Below are 9,762 nucleotides of genomic sequence, written 5' to 3' on the forward strand. Positions count from 1 at the left end.
TCAGAGACTGAAGGAATACCATGCAATTTGACAATGTGATCAATAAATGCCTGCGCCAGCGTCTTAGCATTGGGCAAGCCAGGAAAAGGGATGAAATGCACCATTTTGCTAAAACGGTCCACCACCACCAGAATCACAGTCTTCCCCGAGGAACGAGGCAGGTCCGTAATGAAGTCCATGGACAGATGTGTCCAAGGACGGGAAGGAATGGGTAAGGGAAGGAGAGGACCTGATGGCCGTGAATGAGGAACTTTGGCACGAGCGCAGGTCTCGCAGACTGCCACAAAACCCTCAACCGACTTACGAAGCGCCGGCCACCAGAATCTCCGAGCGATGAGATCCACTGTGGCTCTTGCCCCCGGGTGCCCAGCAAGGACAATATCGTGGTGTTCCTTAAAAATCTTGTGTCTTAAAGCGAGAGGCACAAACAACCTCCCAGGAGGACAAAGATCAGGAGCCTCTGACTGGGCTACCTGAACCTCTGCCTCCAATTCAGGATAAAGAGCAGAGACCACCACACCTTCAGCCAAAATGGGACCCGGGTCTTCAAAATTCCCACCTCCCGGAAAACAACGTGACAGGGCATCCGCCTTCACATTCTTAACCCCAGGGCGGAACGTGACAACAAAATTAAACCTGGAAAAGAACAAAGACCATCTGGCCTGTCTCGGGTTCAGACGCTTGGCTGACTCCAAGTAGGCCAGATTCTTATGGTCAGTAAACACGGTAATAGGGTGTCTGGCTCCCTCTAGCCAATGGCGCCATTCCTCAAAAGCCAACTTGATGGCCAACAACTCCCTATCTCCCACATCGTAATTTCTCTCTGCGGAGGAGAGTTTCTTCGAGAAAAAGGCACACGGTCGCCATTTGGCAGGAGAGGGACCCTGAGACAAGACCGCACCCACACCCACCTCAGAAGCATCAACCTCAACTATGAAGGGTAGAGAAATATCAGGTTGTACCAAGATGGGAGCGGAAGCAAAACTCTCCTTGATATTAGAAAAGGCCTTACGTGCCTCTACTGACCAGGAGGAAAAATCTACCCCCTTTCTAGTCATATCAGTGAGTGGTTTAACAACAGAGCAATAATTCAAAATAAACTTCCTGTAATAATTGGCAAAGCCCAAAAAACGCATCAGCGCCTTCTGATTTTTAGGAAGCTCCCACTCAAGCACAGCACGGACCTTCTCGGGGTCCATGCGAAAACCAGAAGCGGAGAGAAGAAACCCCAGAAATTGAATTTCTGGAACCGCAAACACACATTTTTCCAGTTTACCCTACAATTTATTCTCCCGCAGGATGAGCAAGACCTGACGTAAGTGTTCCTTATGAGTTTTGAAATCAGGAGAAAAAATCTAAATGTCATCTAGATACACTAATACAAATTTCCCCATTAAATGATAAAAAAATGCTGTTCACAAAATGCTGAAAGACGGCTGGAGCATTCATCAAACCAAAAGGCATAACCAAATTCTCAAAATGGCCCTCAGGGGTATTGAAGGCCGTCTTCCATTCGTCTCCTTCTCTGACCCTGACCAGGTTGTATGCCCCTCTTAGATCCAACTTGGAAAAAACTTTAGCCCCAACAATCTGGTTAAACAGGTCCGGGATCAGAGGAAGCGGATAAGGGTCACGAATTGTGATACTGTTCAGCTCCCTGAAATCCAGACATGGTCTTAAAGAACCATCTTTTTTCTTAACAAAGAAAAAACCAGGGGCAACAGGTGACTTCGAGGGTCGTATGTGTCCCTTTCTCAGACTCTCAGAGATATAAGCACGCATAGCGACCCTTTCAGGTTGGGAGAGATTGTATAAACGAGATTTAGGCAGCTTGGCACCTGGGGTGAGATTAATAGGGCAATCGTACTCCCTGTGTGGGGGCAAGTCCTGAACACCACTCTCAGAGAACACATCCGAAAATTCAGAGAGAAAAGATGGTACAGTCTTAGTAGAAACCTCAGAAACAGATGTCATGAGGCAATTCTCTCTGCAAAAGTCACTCCAACCATTTATTTGCCTCACTTGCCAATCAATGGTGGGGTTATGTTTAGTGAGCCAGGGTAACCCCAACACTAGAGGAGTAGGCAACCCGCTTAGGACGAAACATGACACATCCTCAACATGAGTATCACTCACAATCAAACGGATATTGTGAACTATGCCCTTTAACGATTTCTGAGAAAGTGGAACGGAATCAGTAGCAAAAACAGGTATATCCTTTTCCAAAGTGCATACCTGGAAACCATGAGTTATAGCAAATTGACTATCAATGAGATTGACAGCTGCTCCACTATCTACAAAAATCTCACAAAAAATGTTCTTGCTATCTAACGCCACCCTGGCAGGTAGGACAAAACGGGAATTACAAGCAAACGGAAAACCTTCAATTTCCGCATCAACCTTGCCAATAGTAACAGATGGAACGTCTTTAGAGGATTTTTTTCTTTTTGTTTCTTTATTACTCTCAAAAAACTGCCTCAATCTCCTAGAGGGACAAACATTTGCCAAATGATTTATACCTCCACAACAGAAACAAACCTTCCTATGAGAGCTGAATCCTCTATTGTCAGAGGCAAGCAAACCCAGCTGCATGGGCCCCTGCTCAGAAGGGATTGAGAGTGACTGAGACCCCTGTGCACTGAATGAGACCGCCGCACTGTCCTTGGACTGAGTATGACAGGAAGGAGTGATCTCTCCTCTCTCTCTAAGATGCCTGTCAATACGAACGGCCCGAGACCTGGCAGAGTCCAAGGAGGTAGGTCTCTCATGAAAGGCAAATGCATCTTTCAATCCCTCTGAAAGACCATGGCAAAATTGACTTCGGAGTGCAGCATCATTCCAACCAGTATCAGCTGCCCATCTCCGAAATTCTGAGCAGTATATCTCTGCGGATTGTTTACCCTGACATAAAAGACGTAGTCTAGACTCAGCCAGAGCAATACGATCCGGATCATGGGCGTAGGGATCACCATAGCAGCCATAGCAATGGCTATGGGGCCCTACGCCACTGGGGGCCCGGGCTGCTGGCTGAGGATTATATATATTTTTTAATTCATGTGGCATAGCTACAGGGGTCGCAGGCCCCTCCAGGACAGACAGAGAAAGCACTATCTGCAGGGCCTGCAGGCTGTGGGCAGTGCGATAGGGCGCGGCCGGAGGCAGAGAGGCATACCTGCAATGAGGAGATGTAGTTTGGGAGGCAGTCAAACTGGCCGAAAGTGAAGGATGCGGAGCGTACAGCAAAGCTGCGTTCTGCTGGGCCTGGCAGCACTGCTGGAGTGTGGGCGCGCAGACATTCAAGTGGCTGTGAGGTCAGGGCTGGCTGACTCTGGGACTGGTAAAACTTACTCTGGAGTCCTGGACCATTATATCTGGGGAGGAGGGGGGAGCAGCACCCTGGAGGTCTGGACCAGTACATTTAAGGAGAAGGGGGGTGCGGGACCCTGGAGGTCTGGACCAGTACATTTAAGGAGAAGGGGAGAGCAGGACCCTGGAGGTCTGGTCTGGGCCATTATATAGGGGGGAACAGGACACTGGAGGTCTGGACCATTATATCTGGGGAGGAGGGGGAGCAGAACCCTGGAGGTCTGGACCATTATATTTAAGGAGAAGGGGGGATCAGGACCCTGGAGGTCTGGACCATTATATTTAAGAAGGGGGGAGAAGGAGCCTGGAGGTCTGGACCATTATATTTAAGGAGAAGGGGGGGAGCAGGATCCTGGAGGTCTGGACCATTATATAGGGGGGAACAGGACACTGGAGGTCTGGACCATTCTATTTAGGGGGAGCAGGACCCTGGAGATCTGGACCATTATATTTGGCGAGTAGGGGGAAGCAGGATCCTGGAGGTCTGGACCATTATATTTAAGGAGAAGGGGGGATCAGGACCCTGGAGGTATGGACCATTATATTTAAGAAGGGGGGAGCAGGACCCTGGAGGTCTGGACCAATATATTTAAGGAGAAGGGGGGAGCAGGATCCTGGAGGTCTGGACCATTATATAGGGGGGGAACAGGACACTGGAGGTCTGGACCATTCTATTTAGGGGGAGCAGGACCCTGGAGGTCTGGACCATTATATAGGGAGGAGCAGGACCTTGGAGGTCTGGACCATTATATATTGGGAGTAGGGGGAAGCAGGATCCTGGAGGTCTGGACCATTATATATGGGGAGTAGGGGGAAGCAGGATCCTGGAGGTCTGGAACATTATATATGGTGAGTAGGGGGAAGCATGAACCTGGCGGTCTGGACCATTATATAGGCAGGAGGGGGGAGCAGGACACTTGATGTCTGGACCATTATATCTGGGGACTGGCGGTGGGAGATTTAGGGTGGGGGTGGGAGGTCTAGGAGGGGTGTGGGGATGTTGGGGTGGGAGGTCCCGGAAGGGTGTTTGGGTGGGAGCTCTGGAAGGGGTGGGGGTCTGAGAGGTATGTGGGGGTGGGAGATCTGGGAGGGGGGGCCCATAAAAAAATGTTGCTATGGGGCCCAGTCATTTCTAGCTACGCCCCTGATCCGGATCATCATATATCTGACCCAGGGCTAAAAAGAATTCATCCACTGAACGGAGGGGCCGTGCCCCCACCGGCAGCAAAAAGGCCCAGGACTGAGCGTTATCCCTGAGCAGCGAGATGATGATCCCTACCCTCAGCTCCTCATCACCAGAGGAATGGGGAAGTAGGCGAAAAAGGAGTTTGCAAGCCTCTCTAAAACGAACAAAATTCTCACTACCCCCGGAGAACGTATCCGGGAGCGAGATCTTAGGCTCAGAACAAACTCCATGAACGCAAGCTGAACCGGTCACCTGAAACTGAGAAAGAGTCTTACGGAGATCTGCTACCTCCAATGAAAGACCCTGCATGCGTTCAGTCAAAAGTGAAACTGGATCCATGCTTGAGACGGTTTTGGCGGTTTATAATGTCACGGAAGGTGTACAGAAAACTAGAAGACACAAAATGAAGATCCGACTGACTGGATCCAAAACTAAGGAACAAAAGGGAGAGCCCTGCATCAGACCTGGCTCTCTCCCTAACTGCTCAGCCTATGCGAAAATCCCAAAGGTAGATGATCGCATATCCTCGTACCTCGACTGTATAACACCTGAACACCCTATAATAGTGAGGGGACACGACCACCGGCTCCCTACACTTGATACGGAGGGAGTCAGGGTCACCTGGGATCCAGCAAATAGGAAAACACAAATGAACGAACAAAACTTATCTGTAGAAGACTCAGTAGTAGGATCAGCATGCACACACTCCAGGAAGTAATATAAACCGCAAAGTGATGCAGTATGGGGAGGGATTTAAAAAGGGATGCAATCAGTGCAACTACATGACAGCTGAGAGAGGCTAACAAGATGAGAAAATGAAAGCAATACAAAAAGGAACCTCAAGGAGGAGGTTCTGAAGGACATCTGTCAGAGCTTTTCAGATGTCTGGTGGTGACAGTTGCGGAGACACTGCAGCATGTAATCGCTCATGTGTGCCATGCTGCCCAGAGGCAACGAAAAGCTGTCCTCTGTGGGAGGTGTATCGTCTGTGTCCTCTGTATCCCCCCAGCTACGAACCAGTGATGGCCATGAGCTGGTCTGGGTGCCACCCTGCTGTGAACATGGTTCCTCCTCCCCCATCTCCTCATCCTCATCCTCCACCTCCTCATCCTCCAGAACTGTGCCCTGGCTGGACAATTGGGTACCTTGGGTTTGTGGGTGCAGGAACCCACCCTCGGAGCCACTTGGGAATGACTGGCCGGAAACCCTACGAAATTATCCCTCTTCCTCCTCCTCCTCCTGTGCCACATCCTCTTCCATCATCGCCAGGAGCAAGGAGGCATAGCAGTGGGATAGTAACGCTGAGAACGGCGTTATCGGCACTGGTCATGTTGGTGGAGTACTCGAAACAGCGCAACAAGGAACACAGGTCTCGCATGGAGGCCCAGTCATTGGTGGTGAAGTGGTGCTGTTCCGCAGAGCGACTGACCCGTGCGTCCTGCAGCTAAAACTCCACTATCGCCTGCTGCTGCTCGCACAGTCTGGTCAGCATGTGCAAGGTGGAGTTCCACATTGTGGGCACGTCGCATATGAGGCGGTGAGCGGGAAGGCCGAAGTTACGCTGCAGCGCAGACAGGCGAGCGGCGGCAGGATGAGAAAAGCCGGAAGCGCGCACAGACGGCCCGCACTTTATGCAGCAGCTCAGACATCTCGGGGTAATTTTTAAGGAATCTTTGCACCACCAAATTCAGGACATGCGCCAGGCAAGGGATGTGCGTCAAACCGGCTAGTCCCAGAGCTGCTACGAGATTTCGCCCATTATCGCACACCACCAGGCCCGGCTTGAGGCTCCTGCGCGGTGTGGGGTTTGTCCCCCAAACAGATACGTTTAAAACTGCCTGCTGTCGTTTACCCCTGGCTGTGCTGAAGTTGGTGGTGAAGGTGTTACGCTGACCGGATGAGGAGCCGGTAGAGGATGAGGAAGCAGAGTAAGAGGAGGAAGCAACAGGAGGCAAACTGAAGCGCCCTGCAATCCTCGGTGGTGGAAGGACATGCGCCAAACTGCTATCTGCCTCAGGCCCAGCCGCCACTGCATTTACCTAGTGTGCTGTTATGGAGATATAACGTCCCTGACCGTGCTTACTGGTCCACATATCCGTAGTCAGGTGCACCTTGCCACAGATGGCGTTGCACAGTGCACACCTGATTTTGTCCCCTACTTGGTTGTGCAGGGAAGGGATGGCTCTCCTGGAAAAGTAGTGGCGGCTGGGCACGACGTAATGTGGGACAGCCACCGCCATAAGACCTTTAAAACTATCCGTCTCCACAAGACGGAATGACAGCATTTCAAAGGCCAATAAATTAGGGTTAGGGATCGCGGGTGGGTAGGGGGGGTACTTCCTCTTCCTCTCCAGCGTTTGGGAGATGAAGAGCTGAACGCTTCCTTGGGACATTGTGGAGATGCTTGGTAACCCAGGTGTTGGTGTTGCTGGCAGATCCTCTGTTTGCGGGGTGGCAGGCGGCAATGTCACTCCAGAGGTGCATGAAGAGGCAGCGACTGCAGCAGAAGAGGAAGGAGGAGGAGCCAGAGACCTTTCTTGGTTTTTGAGGTGTCTACTCCACTGCAGCTTGTGCTTAGCACTTAAATGCCTGGTCATGCAGGTTGTGCTCAGGTTGAGAACATGAATGCCTCGCTTCAGGCTCTGATTGCACAGATGCAAACCACTCGTGTCTTGTCGTCAGCACATTGTCTGAAGAACTGCCATGCCAGGGAACTCCTTGGAGCTGGCTTTAGTGTGCTCGGTCCCTTGCTGCGGTGGGCAGTAGCAGGCGTACTGTCTAGAGGACGGCCGCTCCGCTTTTGCACCCTGCTCCCTCTTCTGCTGTGCTGGTGGCTTTGTGCGATCACCGCCTCTTCCTCCGAACTACATAGGTCACTCGCATGACCTTGATTCCATGTGGGGTCGAGGACCTCATCGTCCTCCACATCATCTTCCACCCAATCTTCACCCCTGCCCTCCTTGTCGGTCTGCACACTTTCGAAAGCCCCAGCAGTTAGCACCTGTGTTTCGTCATCATCCGAGACGTGCTGCGATGGTCCTCCCATGTACTCATCTTGAAAGATAAGCGGTTGGGCATCGGTGCACTCAATCTCTTCCACTTCTGAGGCAGGGCTAGGTGGATGGCCCTGGGAAACCCTGCTAACAGAGTTATCAAAAAGCAGAAGAGACTGCTGCATGACTTGGGGGGCTCAGACTGCTTGGCTGATTTGCAAGGGGGTTAGGCCCGACCAAATACCGCTGCAGGTTCTGTCGCCTACTCGCGCCTGAGGAAGGGTTTTCACTTGTGCGTGTAGCTGGCACAGATCGACCACAGATCGACTCCCTGCAACAGGAGCTCCACCAGCAGCACCACGACCTGGGCCACGTCCCTTATTTGACGCTCTCCTCATATTTCTCGAATTTAGGATCTTGCCCTAAATGGGTGTTTAATTAATAGTAGAATAGAACTACAGTATGTAAAGGGTGTATCTCACACGGCCTGACCCACTGTAGGCCTCAATTAAAGATTTCTTTGCCCAAAATGGCTGTATTTCAAATGCCTGAATCAAACCCCTGTATGTAGAGGGTGTATCTCACAGGGCCTGAACCAGTGTAGGCCTGAATTCAATATTGGTGCACCAAATGGCGGTATTTCAAATCTCTGAATCTAACCCAAATGTATTAAGGGTGTATCTCACAATGACATCTGCATCAAAGGCTGCCAAATATTTTTTTTTTGCCCAAATGAGTGTTTGTTTAACAACTGAGTTTGACAGCAGTATATAAGCCTGTAATTTCACACGTGCTGATGCTGCAAGGCCTGAAAATAGTGTTTTTTGTCAAAAAAGGGTGTTTTTAAAACCCCAGAGAATGATGGGTGTATTTCTAGCTTAAATTGCACACTGACTAATCCAGATCTTGTAGATTGCCCAAAAAAAGTGTTTTTTTGGTAACAGAATATGAAAGCTGTATATAATAAACTTGAATTTAAAACTTGCAGATCAGGAAAATACAGTTTTTTGACCAAAAAAGTGTGTTTTTAAAACCCCAGAAATTCTCTTAGGTAAGGTCTCATTTTTTGCAGGATGAGGTGACGGTCTGAATGGTACTATTTTGGGGGGCATACACCTTTTTGATTACTTGCTGTGGCAATTTTTGTGATGTGATGTGACAAAAATGGCTTTTTTTTTTTTACACCTTTTTTTTTTTTACACCTTTTTTTTGTTGTTTTTTTTACGGTGTTAGGTCATGTAATATTTTTATAGAGCTGTTTGTTACGGACGTGGTGATATCTAATATGTATACTTTTTTTTATTATTTTCACTTTAGCACAATAATAGCAGTTTTGAAGCAGAAAATAATCATATTTTAGTGTCTCAATAGTCTGAGAGCCATAGCTTTTTTATTTTTTGACCTATTCTCTCAGGTAGGGTCTCATATTTTGCGGGATGAAATGATGGTCTGTTTGGTACTATTTTGGGGGGCATACACCTTTTTGATCCCTTGCTGGTTGTTACGGACGTGGCGATACCTAATATGTATATTTTTTTATGCATTTCACTTTAGCACAATAATAGCAGTTTTGAAACAAAAAAAAATTATGTTTTAGTGTCTCCATGTTCTGAGAGCTATAGTTTTTAAATTTTTTGGGTGATTGTCTTAGGTAGGGGCTCATTTTTTGCGGGATGAGGTGACGGTTTTATTGATACAATTTTGGGGGGCATACGCCTTTTTGATCTCTTGGTGTTGCACTTTTTGTGATGTAAGGTGACAAAAATTGCTTTTTTTTACACTGTTTTAATTTTTATTTTTTTATGGTGTTTATCGGACAGGGGCGATCATGTGATATATTTATAGAGCCGGTCATTACGGACGCGGCAATACTTAATATGTGTGGGTTTTGTTTCTTTTTTCAGTTTTTATTTTAGTAATTTTATTACTTTATTAATTTTATTAAAAACACATTTTTTTTTTTACTTTACTTTATTTATGACATTCACTTTTGGGGGTCTGATCCCCTCTGCAATGCATTACAATACAACTGTATTGTAATGCATTGCCTGTTAGTGCATGACACTGAGTCATACACTAACAGGTTGCCTAGGATGCAAGGCATTGGGCAGCCTCTGCACGGCATTGGTCTGCCTTGTGTCGCATCGGGTCCCCGCCACAGCAGCGCGGGGACTCGATGTGATCGTTCACCTGACACAAACCTCCTCTATGTCGCGG

Source organism: Bufo gargarizans, chromosome 5 (assembly GCF_014858855.1).
Source record: "Bufo gargarizans isolate SCDJY-AF-19 chromosome 5, ASM1485885v1, whole genome shotgun sequence".
NCBI classification, from domain to species: domain Eukaryota; kingdom Metazoa; phylum Chordata; class Amphibia; order Anura; family Bufonidae; genus Bufo; species Bufo gargarizans.